The sequence below is a fragment of the Triturus cristatus genome, chromosome 5_1 (assembly GCF_964204655.1).
Source record: "Triturus cristatus chromosome 5_1, aTriCri1.1, whole genome shotgun sequence".
Taxonomy (NCBI): domain Eukaryota; kingdom Metazoa; phylum Chordata; class Amphibia; order Caudata; family Salamandridae; genus Triturus; species Triturus cristatus.
The window spans coordinates 668,280,534-668,299,027 of NC_140587.1; positions in this window are offsets into that span (position 1 = coordinate 668,280,534).

Sequence of the window (18,494 nt, forward strand, 5' to 3'; positions counted from 1 at the left end):
AGCATGTTCCAGTGAACACCGTTTTGTAGTCAATGTAGCATAGGCAGACTGGAAATGTGTCTGCTTTTATGAGTCAGGCAGGAGGGTCAGTGCCATGATGTTTTTGTGAGCCCCTTCTGGTTGAACAGGATGACTGAGTTTGCGTTGGATCAGTCAAGCAGCTGTTCCAGTAGGATGCCAGCGTAATACTTCACCTCATTGTCAATGAGGGCTATCAGTCTATAGTTTTCAGCTTTTAACTTGTTGCCTCCCTTGAAGATGGGTGCTATGATGGACACTTTCCAGGATGCTGGAATTGTAGCTTCCAATAGGGCATTATTGAATAGAGTGCCTTTGTCTCCCCCCAATTTATTGGATCGGTCTTGTAAATGGCCTGGGGGATTCCATTTGGGCTAGGAGCACCAGTGATTCTGTCTTTAGTTATTGGGCATTGCACTGTAGCTTCATCTATATTTGCACCTCGTCTGTGCCACTGGGTGATGAATATAATGGACGGTGCTCATCAACTGAGGCCACCCCTGGTGTGTCTGCGATGTAAATTTTAGGGCATTGGCAGATCGCCAGTATACTTGAGGGTTATGATGCTTGCTAGTCCAGAGGTGCTAGGTCCAGAAGGATTCACTAATTTCCCTTTTTGCTCTTGAACACCTATTTTAACTCCTTTTTCTTATGCCTTAAGGCGGCTCTGAGAGTTTTACTGTGATGGAGCCGTCGTATTGCTTGCACAGCTTTGTTGACTTCCTTCTTCAGAATTGTAATTTATCTGTTTGTACACTAGTTTCAACCTTGTGCAGGACAGCTTGTTGATGGTGGGGCTGTATAAGGTTTTACTTTTGAGGGGTGCTGTTGCGAGAAAGAGTCTATGAATATTTCACAGTTAATTTTTGGGGAGTTCCAGTTGCTCTGAGCCAACTTTAAATGATTTTCTGCTTCCTGTTCTGGGAATTCTATGGCGGTTGAGGTCCATTTTATCCTCTTTAGGTTGGCCGGGTAGTTCCAGATCCTGGGGCAGATGGTTGCTCTTCGTTCTTTCACCCATTTTGAATGAGCAAACTTGATGTAACAGAGACAGGGATCCTAATGTGGAGTCAATCAGAAAGTTGCCATTGGTGGAGTGAAAGGACATGGCAGGTGGAATATCGCCTTGGTAGCGGCCATTAAGGGACCTGAGATCCAGGTGTTCCAGTTTGCCACGCAGGTTAAGGCCCTTTTGGTCCCTCCTCTCTAACTCTGTGCTTACCTGTATTGGGATGTCTCATTGACACTCTTGTGCCACTACGACAATTTCAACGAACCAACGAACGCTTTCTCCCTCACTGCCACTACCTCCACCATCCCGACCATCACCACTTGGTCCGCCTCCTCCGTCGACCTCATCACCGCCACCATGAAGAAAACTCACTCCGGAGCCCCCAGGGACCCCTGCCCCCCGCACATCTTCCACAGAGCCTCCGATTCCATCACTCCAGAACTAACCCGTGCCATCAACTCCTCCCTGGCCTCGGGCACCTGCCCCCTGGAATGGAAACACGCAGAAGTAAAGCCCCTCCTGAAAAAGCCTTCGGCCGATCATACGGATTTAAAGAACTACCGGCCCATCTCCCTCCTTCCCTTTGCCGCCAAAGTCTCGGAAAGAATCAACACCCAGCTGACCATGTTCATCGAAGAAAACTGCATCCTGGACCCATCCCAATCCGGCTTCGGGAGCAACCACAGCACCGAGACAGCCCTGATCGCCGCCACGGACGACATACGCATGCTACTAGACCAGGGCCACACCGCAGCCCTCATCCTCCTGGACCTCTCCGCAGCTTTCAACACCGTTTCTCACCGCACCCTAACCACCAGACTCCACTCCGCCGGGATCCAGGGAAACGCCCTCAACTGGATCCGCTCCTTCCTCTCCAGAAGAACTCAGAGAGTCAGACTTCCCCCTTTTCTCTCCAAGCCGACAGACATCATCTGCGGAGTTCCCCAAGGGTCCTCGCTGAGCCCCACCTCTTCAACATCTACATGGCACCCCTAACCAACATCGTCAGGAAACGCGGACTTAACATCATACCCTACACCCAACTCATCCTCTCCCTCACCAGGAACTCAGAAGATACTAGACTCAGTTTTCAGGAAGGAATGAAGGATGTCGCATCGTGGATTAAGGACAGCTGCCTCAAACTCAACACTGACAAGACCGAAGTACTCATCTTCGGCACCCGCCCCTCCGCCTGGAGCAACGCATGGTGGCCACCAGCCCTCGGCCCCCTCCACCCCTACGGACCATGCAAGAAACCTCGGCATAATCCTGGACTCCTCCCTCTCCATGAACCCTCAAATCAACGCCATCTCCTCCACCAGCTTCAATTGCCTCCGGATCCTTCGTAAGACCTTCAAATGGATCCCCCCAACTGCAGAAAGACGGTCACCCAAGCCCTCATCACAAGCAGGCTCGACTATGGAAACACGCTCTACGCAGGAATAAACAAATCCCTACTACACAAACTCCAAACCATCCAGAACACAGCCGCAAGGCTCATCTTAGAGACGCCACGCCACAAACACATGACCCCCCCTACGTAGACTCCACTGGCTCCCCGTCGAGAAGAGAATCACCTACAAACTACTCACACACGCCTACAAAGCACTCAACAACATCGGGCCGAAGTACCTCAGTGACAGATTGAGTTTCCACTCACCCGTGAGGAACCTCCGCTCAGCTGACCTCGCCCTGGCAGAAGTCCCCCGCATCCGCCGAAGCAGAACCAGAGGCAGGGCGTTTTCCTACACCGCAGCCTCGGCCTGGAACTCACTCCCATTGGAAATACAATGCACACCAACTCTGCTAGCTTTCAGAAGATCAATCAAGACCTGGCTGTTTCAACTGACCTGAGCTGCCCTACCCCCACCCCCCCTCAGCACCTTGAGACCCTCACGGGTGAGTAGTGCGCTTTACCAACCCCTGATTGATTGATTGATTGACTGTGATTTTGCTCTTTGGTGATGGACCAAGAAGATACGTAATGAAGTCACCTGTAACTATGATCAAAAGGACTGTGGGTGGGACACCACTACTTTGAGAAGGCTGTCACACAAAATTCTTCAGGGTCTCTACTTAATCTTTGCAGGTAGGTAGTGCGTAGGGGTTTACTAAAATCACTGTGATGGCTGTGCTGGATGTGTACCCCTCTTGCATTGTTATATGCTGTATTTGGATATGTCTGAGGGTATTTTTATGGTTTAGGGTGGGTAGGGTGTTTGGGGGGCAAGTGGGGTTTAGGGAGGTTGTGTGTATTTCAGTGGCAAGGGTATTTGTAGGGTGTAGGGTGGGTGAGGGTATTTCGGTGGTAAGGGTATTTTTAAGGTTTAGGATGGTGAGGGTATTTGGGTGTTAAGGGTATTTTTAGGGTTTAGAGTGGGTGAGGGTATTTGGGTGGCAAGGGTATTTTTGGGTTTAGGGTAGGTGAGGGTATTTGTGTAGCAAGGGTATTTGGGTGGCAAGGGTATTTTTAGGGTTTTGGGTGTGTAAGGGTATTTGGGTGGTAAGGATATTTTTAGCTACCCATGCCTCAAACATGGTCCCCCCTGTGTGAATGCACATAGGTTCCTGCACAGCATGGACTTTCAAGTCCATGCTGTGCAGGAACCCTGTGAGGCGTTACCATTGCGGTACCTTTTTAAAAGGCACCACAGCCTTTGAAAAGGCACCGCAGGGGGATCCACCATGCCACTCATTTGCCAGACCACTGAAAAGTGGTAATCTTGGTGGCGGTGGGCATCGGCGACCTTCAGCAGAGCTCTGCTGAAAGGTTATCATCTGGTCCTAAATCATTATATTTTTTACAATAATTTTTGCAGTTTTATATATTGCAAACTAAATCCAAAGGTATTGGAGCACTTTTAATGAGCACCAGTTGCATTAAACAATATCACATGTATTTTTTTAATTTTAGGCACAGTGAGATTAAGGGGCTTATTACGATGTCGGTTGAAGTTGCCTCTGACTGACACCGTCTTGGTCTCCCGTTGGTGGTTTCGACTGTCTGATTACGATGTGACCAAACACTCTTCGGTCGCAAATTCACTTTTCTCTATGGGAGCTTGTGGTGCGGCTGTAAAACAGCCATAATACAGGCTCCTATAGACAAATGCTGCCTGCCACACAGTGCAAGGTTTTCAGGGGGATACCCTAGGTAATCCCTCAACCATGAACCATAGACTGCGGAGGCTAGGGGCCCCATAAGTCGCTTTACGACAGCCTTTTAGTGTCAGAAAGGCCAGCATGTTAAAGTTTAAACAGACATTGCAATCCCGACAGCAGAAATGCCATCCATAGGGGATTAAGGTGCTTTTTCAACCGCCAGGAAGACTCAGAGAGCCGGAATTATTGGTCGGTTTACGTTCTGACCACCGACATCGTAAATGGGTGGTTGGACAGCAAACCACCCGTATTGGTCAGAAAGTCTCCAACTGCGGTCGGAAAGCTTCCGACTAGTGGTTGGAGGCTTTACGGCCAACATCGTAATCGGCCCGAAGTGATTTACACAGAATCACAGGATGTTGAGCCAATTTAGAGCCTCCAATCTGGTTCCCCGGTTCCAAAGTCGGCAGCACATCCTCTCTTATCATACCTCACACTCTTCACCTAACATGTCTCATACAGGTCAAACCATGTCACCCTTTCAACCATGCACCCTGAAAGTCGCACAAGCAGTTGATACAAATGGGAGCACTTCAATATCCTTGTCACTGGTATGAAGCAGTAGGTAAATAATTCAACCAGACCACCCAGAACCGTGCTTTAGGCTGTGCAAGGGACAAGCTGGGTGCTACATAAAAACCAGTACAATTCAATGCACATTTTTTCAAAAGTCCATTTTATAAATTCTTACAATGTGTCCCAAACACTGACTGCTTTTATGCTTTAATTTACCTTGGCAATCTGTAGTTCATGCATTGTTAAATGGAATTCTCAGGTCCAGCCTACATTTTATGCGCTCCTGCATTTTAATTTCGAGCTGTTACTCTAGTCCAAATTCCATGTATTATACTTGTGAATTGTACAGATCTCTGCTAATTTCTGGAATACAAATCATGACGGTCTGAAAGTGTTTAAGTGAAGGAGGAAAACATTTTCATTCATTGTCATAAAAAGAATGCTTACCTTTTTGTTGAAGACGTATTTATTCGCAACTAGAGCAATCTTTAGCTTGCATACTGTATTTCTCCTGAGTCAAGAAATGCCTCGATAAGACTGAGCATTTCTTTGATCATCTCCTAGTCATCTGCCTGCTGCCAGGAACATTTAGGGGAGCTAAGGATCAACATGGGGGTGTCGGGCCCCTCAGGGCACTTCGGTGGCTACAGCCCCGTTCCCTAAATCCCTCCTTAGCCCCTTCTAAACACCTCCTTACTCCTCCCTAAACTTCTGCCCTTTTCCCAGCCAACTCCCCCTGGTCCTGCCCACATATACTACTAAGGGCCTCATTTGGTGATCTATTACAAAGATGGTGGTCGGAGTTTAAACCGGCCGGTCAAGAAGCACATCGGCCAGTTGAAAGCCGCAAATAATCCCTAATGGATGGCATTTCTGCTGTCAGGATTATGATGTCGTTTTCCTACAGGCTTTCCATGTTGGGCTTTCTGACATGGAAAGCCTGTCGGAAAGCAACTTTGGGGGGCACTAGCAGAGCCCCCTTCCCTCCACAGCCTATGGTTGTGTGCCTGGGGGCACCTATGGTGGCCCACTAAAATTGCCTGCACATGTGTCAGGCACTGTAAGGTGCCTACCACACAGTACAGGGATTTACACAAACTTACTTTTCTCTATGGGAGCTTTTACTGCAGGTGGTTTCTGCCCACACCATAAGCTCCTATGGAGAATTTGGAGTTTGCAACTCCACCATGTGCAGTTGCAATGTAATACGGTGTGTCGGAACCGCTGACCTACAGTTGTTCGGTTCCCACACCGAGACAATGTCAGTTGGAGGCAACTCTGACCGACATCGTAATAGGGCCCTAAGTAGACAACTTACATGGATGTGGACATCCCCATGATAGGAGAAGTGGAGGTAAAGATTTACACTTGTTGGTTTGTGAATAGCATTTTGTAGTAAGTAAGTAGTACTATTTTACATACTGCAAAATGCAGTTTGTAAATCAGGCGCATTATGTTTCAACCAGTTCATGGCCAGACATCCCATCTTGGTTATAGTGGATCTATTTACCAAAATGGCTCATTTCATTCACCTATGTAAGCCATCCAGTGCCAAGGCATTGGTAGATATTTTCTTTCAGCACATTGTACACTAACATGGGTTCCTGTTGCTATTATCTCAGACCATTGACAATAGTTCATGGTAAAGAATTGGTGCATCTTATGTGCATCTTTAGATAATAACACTTCTGTTCATCTCAGACTACCATCAGCAGAATGATGAACAACTGTAAGGTGTAAAACAAATGATGGACAATTTCCTATTATTCTTGCTTACCACTGGTAGCAACAACTGGGTATAGCCCCTCAGTGTTGCTAAATTTGCTTACAACAAAACAATTTAATTGGCTACAGGGATTTCACATTCATAATGCCTGTTTTAGTGCCAATAGAAGGTTCACTGATGAAATATAGACTAGTAAAACATCGATCTACCAAAATATTGAGACAAATATATTGACTACCTATACTTAAAAAAGGTATGTACAAAAATATCGAAAAAAATATAGTTTACAATACTATAGTGGTATTAAATATTGATTCATAAATATATACAAATTAAAACATTAAACATAAAATATATTAAATATTAACATTAATTTCATAAAAATAAAATATATTTAATATATATTTTAACACATATAACAAATAAATTTACTTTCAAAAAGTTAAACACACATACATATATATTAACATACATCTATTAAAAAATATTAATAAACAAATATTTTCAAATTATATTATAATTTAAAAAATGTGAAATAATATACTAATATAACAAATATGTTACTAATCATGAGGCATTGTGAAAGCATATATAAATAACTATATATATATATATATTTTACAACAGGTTACCCCTACGATGGATGGCACACCCAGGATCACTCCACATGACAGGTAGACAGCCTCCTTCCTTCGGCCAACGCGTATCGGGCAGGTAACGCCCTTCATCATGGGCCATATGTAAGAATGACGGCAGAGACACTAACCAGTAAAATCCCTCATTTATTTCCACAATTAACATGCAGATAACACCCAATGCATTCTGGGACTGGTAGTGTCAATAATTCAACCTCATGGGCGCCGCCAGAGTCATTTCATAAAACAATCACAAGGGGCTCTGGTAGTCCTCTGTAAATACTGTGGGCATCTCCCGTTCTGCTCAGCTGTAGCAATCTCAACAGTGAGCTGACCCGCATGGCTCCGGCGGTGGGACTCCTTCGTAAACACAGCCACGTTGGAATCGCCGCTTCCGTGTGACTAATCCATCCAAAAGGCACACGGACCTCCGGGGCATAGGCGGTGGTGCCTCTCCGTGACCAAGGGCGGGTCACTATTTAGTTTACAACAGGTTACCCCTACGATGGATGGCACACCCAGGATCACTCCACATGACAGGTAGACAGCCTCCTTCCTTTGGCCAACGCGTTTCGGGCAGGTAACGCCCTTCATCATGGGCCATATGTAAGAATGACGGCAGAGACACTAACCAGTAGAATCCCTCTTTTATTTCCACAATTAACATGCAGATAACACCCAATGCATTCTGGGACTGGTAGTGTCAATAATTCAACCTCATGGGCGCCGCCAGAGTCATTTCATTAAACAATCACAAGGGGCTCTGGTAGTCCTCTGTAAATACTGTGGGCATCTCCCGTTCTGCTCAGCTGTAGCAATCTCAACAGCGAGCTGACCCGCATGGCTCCGGCGGTGGGACTCCTTCGCAAACACAGCCACGTTGGAATCGCCGCTTCCGTGTGACTAATCCATCCAAAAGGCACACGGACCTCCGGGGCATAGGCGGTGGTGCCTCTCCGTGACCAAGGGCGGGTCACTATTTAGTTTACAACAGGTTACCCCTACGATGGATGGCACACCCACGATCACTCCACATGACAGGTAGACAGCCTCCTTCCTTCGGCCAACGTGTTTCGGACAGGTAACGCCCTTCATCATGGGCCATATGTAAGAATGACGGCAGAGACACTAACCAGTAAAATCCCTCTTTTATTTCCACAATTAACATGCAGATAACACCCAATGCATTCTGGGACTGGTAGTGTCAATAATTCAACCTCATGGGCGCCGCCAGAGTCATTTCATAAAATAATCACAAGGGGCTCTGGTAGTCCTCTGTAAATACTGTGGGCATCTCCCGTTCTGCTCAGCTGTAGCAATCTCAACAGCGAGCTGACCCGCATGGCTCCGGCGGTGGGACTCCTTCGTAAACACAGCCACGTTGGAATCGCCGCTTCCGTGTGACTAATCCATTCAAAAGGCACACGGACCTCCGGGGCATAGGCGGTGGTGCCTCTCCGTGACGAAGGGCGGGTCACTATTTAGTTTACAACAGGTTACCCCTACGATGGACGGCACACCCAGGATCACTCCACATGACAGGTAGACAGCCTCCTTCCTTCGGCCAACACGTTTTGGGCAGGTAACGCCCTTCATCATGGGCCATATGTAAGAATGACGGCAGAGACACTAACCAGTAAAATCCCTCTTTTATTTTCACAATTAACATGCAGATAACACCCAATGCATTCTGGGACTGGTAGTGTCAATAATTCAACCTCATGGGTGCCGCCAGAGTCATTTCATAAAATAATCACAAGGGGCTCTGGTAGTCCTCTGTAAATACTGTGGGCATCTCCCGTTCTGCTCAGCTGTAGCAATCTCAACAGCGAGCTGACCCACATGGCTCCGGCGGTGGAACTCCTTCGTAAACACAGCCACGTTGGAATCGCCGCTTGCGTGTGACTAATCCATCCAAAAGGCACACGGACCTCCGGGGCATAGGCGGTGGTGCCTCTCCGTGACCAAGGGTGGGTCACTATTTAGTTTACAACAGGTTACCCCTACGATGGATGGCACACCCAGGATCACTCCACATGACAGGTAGACAGCCTCCTTCCTTCAGCCAACGCGTTTCGGGCAGGTAACGCCCTTCATCATGGGCCATATGTAAGAATGACGGCAGAGACACTAACCAGTAAAATCCCTCTTTTATTTCCACAATTAACATGCAGATAACACCCAATGCATTCTGGGACTGGTAGTGTCAATAATTCAACATCATGGGCGCCGCCAGAGTCATTTCATAAAACAATCACAAGGGGCTCTGGTAGTCCTCTGTAAATACTGTGGGCATCTCCCGTTCTGCTCAGCTGTAGCAATCTCAACAGCGAGCTGACCCGCATGGCTCCGGCGGTGGGACTCCTTCGTAAACACAGCCACGTTGGAATCACCGCTTCCGTGTGACTAATCCATCCAAAAGGCACACGGACCTCCGGGGCATAGGCGGTAGTGCCTCTCCGTGACCAAGGGCGGGTCACTATTTAGTTTACAACAGGTTACCCCTACGATGGATGGCACACCCAGGATCACTCCACATGACAGGTAGACAGCCTCCTTTCTTCGGCCAACGTGTTTCGGGCAGGTAACGCCCTTCACCATGGGCCATATGTAAGAATGACGACAGAGACACTAACCAGTAAAATCCCTCTTTTATTTCCACAATTAACATGCAGATAACACCCAATGCATTCTGGGACTGGTAGTGTCAATAATTCAACCTCATGGGCGCCGCCAGAGTCATTTCATAAAACAATCACAAGGGGCTCTGGTAGTCCTCTGTAAATACTGTGGGCATCTCCCGTTCTGCTCAGCTGTAGCAATCTCAACAGCGAGCTGACCCGCATGGCTCCGGCGGTGAGACTCCTTCGTAAACACAGCCACGTTGGAATCGCCGCTTACGTGTGACTAATCCATCCAAAAGGCACACGGACCTCCGGGGCATAGGCGGTGGTGCCTCTCCGTGACCAAGGGCGGGTCACTATTTAGTTTACAACAGGTTACCCCTACGATGGATGGCACACCCAGGATCACTCCACATGACAGGTAGACAGCCTCCTTCCTTTGGCCAACGCGTTTCGGGAAGGTAACGCCCTTCATCATGGGCCATATGTAAGAATGACGGCAGAGACACTAACCAGTAGAATCCCTCTTTTATTTCCACAATTACCATACAGATAACACCCAATGCATTCTGGGACTGGTAGTGTCAATAATTCAACCTCATGGGCGCCGCCAGAGTCATTTCATTAAACAATCACAAGGGGCTCTGGTAGTCCTCTGTAAATACTGTGGGCATCTCCCGTTCTGCTCAGCTGTAGCAATCTCAACAGTGAGCTGACCCGCATGGCTCCGGCGGTGGGACTCCTTCGCAAACACAGCCACGTTGGAATCGCCGCTTCCGTGTGACTAATCCATCCAAAAGGCACACGGACCTCCGGGGCATAGGCGGTGGTGCCTCTCCGTGACCAAGGGCGGGTCACTATTTAGTTTACAACAGGTTACCCCTACGATGGATGGCACACCCACGATCACTCCACATGACAGGTAGACAGCCTCCTTCCTTCGGCCAAAGTGTTTCGGACAGGTAACGCCCTTCATCATGGGCCATATGTAAGAATGACGGCAGAGACACTAACCAGTAAAATTACTCTTTTATTTCCACAATTAACATGCAGATAACACCCAATGCATTCTGGGACTGGTAGTGTCAATAATTCAACCTCATGGGCGCCGCCAGAGTCATTTCATAAAATAATCACAAGGGGCTCTGGTAGTCCTCTGTAAATACTGTGGGCATCTCCCGTTCTGCTCAGCTGTAGCAATCTCAACAGCGAGCTGACCCGCATGGCTCCGGCGGTGGGACTCCTTCGTAAACACAGCCACGTTGGAATCGCCGCTTCCGTGTGACTAATCCATCCAAAAGGCACACGGACCTCCGGGGCATAGGCGGTGGTGCCTCTCCGTGACGAAGGGCGGGTCACTATTTAGTTTACAACAGGTTACCCTTACGATGGACGGCACACCCAGGATCACTCCACATGACAGGTCGGCACACCCAGGATCACTCCACATGACAGGTAGACAGCCTCCTTCCTTCGGCCAACACGTTTCGGGCAGGTAACGCCCTTCATCATGGGCCATATGTAAGAATGACGGCAGAGACACTAACCAGTAAAATCCCTCTTTTATTTCCACAATTAACATGCAGATAATACCCAATGCATTCTGGGACTGGTAGTGTCAATAATTCAACCTCATGGGTGCCGCCAGAGTCATTTAATAAAATAATCACAAGGGGCTCTGGTAGTCCTCTGTAAATACTGTGGGCATCTCCCGTTCTGCTCAGCTGTAGCAATCTCAACAGCGAGCTGACCCGCATGGCTACGGCGGTGGAACTCCTTCGTAAACACAGCCACGTTGGAATCGCCGCTTCCGTGTGACTAATCCATCCAAAAGGCACACGGACCTCCGGGGCATAGGCGGTGGTGCCTCTCCGTGACCAAGGGCGGGTCACTATTTAGTTTACAACAGGTTACCCCTACGATGGATGGCACACCCAGGATCACTCCACATGACAGGTAGACAGCCTCCTTCCTTCAGCCAACGCGTTTCGGGCAGGTAACGCCCTTCATCATGGGCCATATGTAAGAATGACGGCAGAGACACTAACCAGTAAAATCCCTCTTTTATTTCCACAATTAACATGCAGATAACACCCAATGCATTCTGGGACTGGTAGTGTCAATAATTCAACCTCATGGGCGCCGCCAGAGTCATTTCATAAAACAATCACAAGGGGCTCTGGTAGTCCTCTGTAAATACTGTGGGCATCTCCCGTTCTGCTCAGCTGTAGCAATCTCAACAGCGAGCTGACCCGCATGGGTCCGGCGTTGGGACTCCTTCGTAAACACAGCCACGTTGGAATCACCGCTTCCGTGTGACTAATCCATCCAAAAGGCACACGGACCTCCGGGGCATAGGCGGTGGTGCCTCTCCGTGACCAAGGGCGGGTCACTATTTAGTTTACAACAGGTTACCCCTACGATGGATGGCACACCCAGGATCACTCCACATGACAGGTAGACAGCCGCCTTCCTTCGGCCAACGCGGTTCGGGCAGGTAACGCCCTTCACCATGGGCCATATGTAAGAATGACGACAGAGACACTAACCAGTAAAATCCCTCTTTTATTTCCACAATTAACATGCAGATAACACCCACTGCATTCTGGGACTGGTAGTGTCAATAATTCAACCTCATGGGCGCCGCCAGAGTCATTTCATAAAACAATCACAAGGGGCTCTGGTAGTCCTCTGTAAATACTGTGGGCATCTCCCGTTCTGCTCAGCTGTAGCAATCTCAACAGCGAGCTGACCCGCATGGCTCCGGCGGTGGGACTCCTTCGTAAACACAGCCACGTTGGAATCGCCACTTCCGTGTGACTAATCCATCCAAAAGGCACACGGACCTCCGGGGCATAGGCGGTGGTGCCTCTCCGTGACCAAGGGCGGGTCACTATTTAGTTTACAACAGGTTACCCCTACGATGGATGGCACACCCAGGATCACTCCACATGACAGGTAGACGGCCTCCTTCCTTTGGCCAACGCGTTTCGGGAAGGTAACTCCCTTCATCATGGGCCATATGTAAGAATGACGGCAGAGACACTAACCAGTAGAATCCCTCTTTTATTTCCACAATTAACATGCAGATAACACCCAATGCATTCTGGGACTGGTAGTGTCAATAATTCAACCTCATGGGCGCCGCCAGAGTCATTTCATTAAACAATCACAAGGGGCTCTGGTAGTCCTCTGTAAATACTGTGGGCATCTCCCGTTCTGCTCAGCTGTAGCAATCTCAACAGCGAGCTGACCCGCATGGCTCCGGCGGTGGGACTCCTTCGCAAACACAGCCACGTTGGAATCGCCGCTTCCGTGTGACTAATCCATCCAAAAGGCACACGGACCTCCGGGGCATAGGCGGTGGTGCCTCTCCGTGACCAAGGGTGGGTCACTATTTAGTTTACAACAGGTTACCCCTACGATGGATGGCACACCCACGATCACTCCACATGACAGGTAGACAGCCTCCTTCCTTCGGCCAACGTGTTTCGGACAGGTAACGCCTTTCATCATGGGCCATATGTAAGAATGACGGCAGAGACACTAACCAGTAAAATCCCTTTTTTTATTTCCACAATTAACATGCAGATAACACCCAATGCATTCTGGGACTGGTAGTGTCAATAAATCAACCTCATGGGCGCCACCAGAGTCATTTCATAAAATAATCACAAGGGGCTCTGGTAGTCCTCTGTAAATACTGTGGGCATCTCCCGTTCTGCTCAGCTGTAGCAATCTCAACAGCGAGCTGACCCGCATGGCTCCGGCGGTGGGACTCCTTCGTAAACACAGCCACGTTGGAATCGCCGCTTCCGTGTGACTAATCCATCCAAAAGGCACACGGACCTCCGGGGCATAGGCGGTGGTGCCTCTCCGTGACCAAGGGCGGGTCACTATTTAGTTTACAACAGGTTACCCCTACGATGGACGGCACACCCAGGATCACTCCACATGACAGGTAGACAGCCTCCTTCCTTCGGCCAACACGTTTCGGGCAGGTAACGCCCTTCATCATGGGCCATATGTAAGAATGACGGCAGAGACACTAACCAGTAAAATCCCTCTTTTATTTCCACAATTAACATGCAGATAATACCCAATGCATTCTGGGACTGGTAGTGTCAATAATTCAACCTCATGGGTGCCGCCAGAGTCATTTAATAAAATAATCACAAGGGGCTCTGGTAGTCCTCTGTAAATACTGTGGGCATCTCCCGTTCTGCTCAGCTGTAGCAATCTCAACAGCGAGCTGACCCGCATGGCTACGGCGGTGGAACTCCTTCGTAAACACAGCCACGTTGGAATCGCCGCTTCCGTGTGACTAATCCATCCAAAAGGCACACGGACCTCCGGGGCATAGGCGGTGGTGCCTCTCCGTGACCAAGGGCGGGTCACTATTTAGTTTACAACAGGTTACCCCTACGATGGATGGCACACCCAGGATCACTCCACATGACAGGTAGACAGCCTCCTTCCTTCAGCCAACGCGTTTCGGGCAGGTAACGCCCTTCATCATGGGCCATATGTAAGAATGACGGCAGAGACACTAACCAGTAAAATCCCTCTTTTATTTCCACAATTAACATGCAGATAACACCCAATGCATTCTGGGACTGGTAGTGTCAATAATTCAACCTCATGGGCGCCGCCAGAGTCATTTCATAAAACAATCACAAGGGGCTCTGGTAGTCCTCTGTAAATACTGTGGGCATCTCCCGTTCTGCTCAGCTGTAGCAATCTCAACAGCGAGCTGACCCGCATGGGTCCGGCGTTGGGACTCCTTCGTAAACACAGCCACGTTGGAATCACCGCTTCCGTGTGACTAATCCATCCAAAAGGCACACGGACCTCCGGGGCATAGGCGGTGGTGCCTCTCCGTGACCAAGGGCGGGTCACTATTTAGTTTACAACAGGTTACCCCTACGATGGATGGCACACCCAGGATCACTCCACATGACAGGTAGACAGCCGCCTTCCTTCGGCCAACGCGGTTCGGGCAGGTAACGCCCTTCACCATGGGCCATATGTAAGAATGACGACAGAGACACTAACCAGTAAAATCCCTCTTTTATTTCCACAATTAACATGCAGATAACACCCACTGCATTCTGGGACTGGTAGTGTCAATAATTCAACCTCATGGGCGCCGCCAGAGTCATTTCATAAAACAATCACAAGGGGCTCTGGTAGTCCTCTGTAAATACTGTGGGCATCTCCCGTTCTGCTCAGCTGTAGCAATCTCAACAGCGAGCTGACCCGCATGGCTCCGGCGGTGGGACTCCTTCGTAAACACAGCCACGTTGGAATCGCCGCTTCCGTGTGACTAATCCATCCAAAAGGCACACGGACCTCCGGGGCATAGGCGGTGGTGCCTCTCCGTGACCAAGGGCGGGTCACTATTTAGTTTACAACAGGTTACCCCTACGATGGATGGCACACCCAGGATCACTCCACATGACAGGTAGACGGCCTCCTTCCTTTGGCCAACGCGTTTCGGGAAGGTAACTCCCTTCATCATGGGCCATATGTAAGAATGACGGCAGAGACACTAACCAGTAGAATCCCTCTTTTATTTCCACAATTAACATGCAGATAACACCCAATGCATTCTGGGACTGGTAGTGTCAATAATTCAACCTCATGGGCGCCGCCAGAGTCATTTCATTAAACAATCACAAGGGGCTCTGGTAGTCCTCTGTAAATACTGTGGGCATCTCCCGTTCTGCTCAGCTGTAGCAATCTCAACAGCGAGCTGACCCGCATGGCTCCGGCGGTGGGACTCCTTCGCAAAGACAGCCACGTTGGAATCGCCGCTTCCGTGTGACTAATCCATCCAAAAGGCACACGGACCTCCGGGGCATAGGCGGTGGTGCCTCTCCGTGACCAAGGGTGGGTCACTATTTAGTTTACAACAGGTTACCCCTACGATGGATGGCACACCCACGATCACTCCACATGACAGGTAGACAGCCTCCTTCCTTCGGCCAACGTGTTTCGGACAGGTAACGCCCTTCATCATGGGCCATATGTAAGAATGACGGCAGAGACACTAACCAGTAAAATCCCTTTTTTTATTTCCACAATTAACATGCAGATAACACCCAATGCATTCTGGGACTGGTAGTGTCAATAATTCAACCTCATGGGCGCCGCCAGAGTCATTTCATAAAACAATCACAAGGGGCTCTGGTAGTCCTCTGTAAATACTGTGGGCATCTCCCGTTCTGCTCAGCTGTAGCAATCTCAACAGCGAGCTGACCCGCATGGGTCCGGCGTTGGGACTCCTTCGTAAACACAGCCACGTTGGAATCACCGCTTCCGTGTGACTAATCCATCCAAAAGGCACACGGACCTCCGGGGCATAGGCGGTGGTGCCTCTCCGTGACCAAGGGCGGGTCACTATTTAGTTTACAACAGGTTACCCCTACGATGGATGGCACACCCAGGATCACTCCACATGACAGGTAGACAGCCGCCTTCCTTCGGCCAACGCGGTTCGGGCAGGTAACGCCCTTCACCATGGGCCATATGTAAGAATGACGACAGAGACACTAACCAGTAAAATCCCTCTTTTATTTCCACAATTAACATGCAGATAACACCCACTGCATTCTGGGACTGGTAGTGTCAATAATTCAACCTCATGGGCGCCGCCAGAGTCATTTCATAAAACAATCACAAGGGGCTCTGGTAGTCCTCTGTAAATACTGTGGGCATCTCCCGTTCTGCTCAGCTGTAGCAATCTCAACAGCGAGCTGACCCGCATGGCTCCGGCGGTGGGACTCCTTCGTAAACACAGCCACGTTGGAATCGCCGCTTCCGTGTGACTAATCCATCCAAAAGGCACACGGACCTCCGGGGCATAGGCGGTGGTGCCTCTCCGTGACCAAGGGCGGGTCACTATTTAGTTTACAACAGGTTACCCCTACGATGGATGGCACACCCAGGATCACTCCACATGACAGGTAGACGGCCTCCTTCCTTTGGCCAACGCGTTTCGGGAAGGTAACTCCCTTCATCATGGGCCATATGTAAGAATGACGGCAGAGACACTAACCAGTAGAATCCCTCTTTTATTTCCACAATTAACATGCAGATAACACCCAATGCATTCTGGGACTGGTAGTGTCAATAATTCAACCTCATGGGCGCCGCCAGAGTCATTTCATTAAACAATCACAAGGGGCTCTGGTAGTCCTCTGTAAATACTGTGGGCATCTCCCGTTCTGCTCAGCTGTAGCAATCTCAACAGCGAGCTGACCCGCATGGCTCCGGCGGTGGGACTCCTTCGCAAAGACAGCCACGTTGGAATCGCCGCTTCCGTGTGACTAATCCATCCAAAAGGCACACGGACCTCCGGGGCATAGGCGGTGGTGCCTCTCCGTGACCAAGGGTGGGTCACTATTTAGTTTACAACAGGTTACCCCTACGATGGATGGCACACCCACGATCACTCCACATGACAGGTAGACAGCCTCCTTCCTTCGGCCAACGTGTTTCGGACAGGTAACGCCCTTCATCATGGGCCATATGTAAGAATGACGGCAGAGACACTAACCATTAAAATCCCTTTTTTTATTTCCACAATTAACATGCAGATAACACCCAATGCATTCTGGGACTGGTAGTGTCAATAAATCAACCTCATGGGCGCCACCAGAGTCATTTCATAAAATAATCACAAGGGGCTCTGGTAGTCCTCTGTAAATACTGTGGGCATCTCCCGTTCTGCTCAGCTGTAGCAATCTCAACAGCGAGCTGACCCGCATGGCTCCGGCGGTGGGACTCCTTCGTAAACACAGCCACGTTGGAATCGCCGCTTCCGTGTGACTAATCCATCCAAAAGGCACACGGACCTCCGGGGCATAGGCGGTGGTGCCTCTCCGTGACCAAGGGCGGGTCACTATTTAGTTTACAACAGGTTACCCCTACGATGGACGGCACACCCAGGATCACTCCACATGACAGGTAGACAGCCTCCTTCCTTCGGCCAACACGTTTCGGGCAGGTAACGCCCTTCATCATGGGCCATATGTAAGAATGACGGCAGAGACACTAACCAGTAAAATCCCTCTTTTATTTCCACAATTAACATGCAGATAACACCCAATGCATTCTGGGACTGGTAGTGTCAATAATTCAACCTCATGGGTGCCGCCAGAGTCATTTCATAAAATATTCACAAGGGGCTCTGGTAGTCCTCTGTAAATACTGTGGGCATCTCCTGTTCTGCTCAGCTGTAGCAATCTCAACAGCGAGCTGACCCGCATGGCTCCGGCGGTGGAACTCCTTCGTAAACACAGCCACGTTGGAATCGCCGCTTCCGTGTGACTAATCCATCCAAAAGGCACACGGACCTCCGGGGCAAAGGCGGTGGTGCCTCTCCGTGACCAAGAGCGGGTCACTATTTAGTTTACAACAGGTTACCCCTACGATGGATGGCACACCCAGGATCACTCCACATGACAGGTAGACAGCCTCCTTCCTTCAGCCAACGCGTTTCGGGCAGGTAACGCCCTTCATCATGGGCCATATGTAAGAATGACGGCAGAGACACTAACCAGTAAAATCCCTCTTTTATTTCCACAATTAACATGCAGATAACACCCAATGCATTCTGGGACTGGTAGTGTCAATAATTCAACCTCATGGGTGCCGCCAGAGTCATTTCATAAAACAATCACAAGGGGCTCTGGTAGTCCTCTGTAAATACTGTGGGCATCTCCCGTTCTGCTCAGCTGTAGCAATCTCAACAGCGAGCTGGGCCAAGCTGACCCGCATGGCTCCGGCGGTGGGAC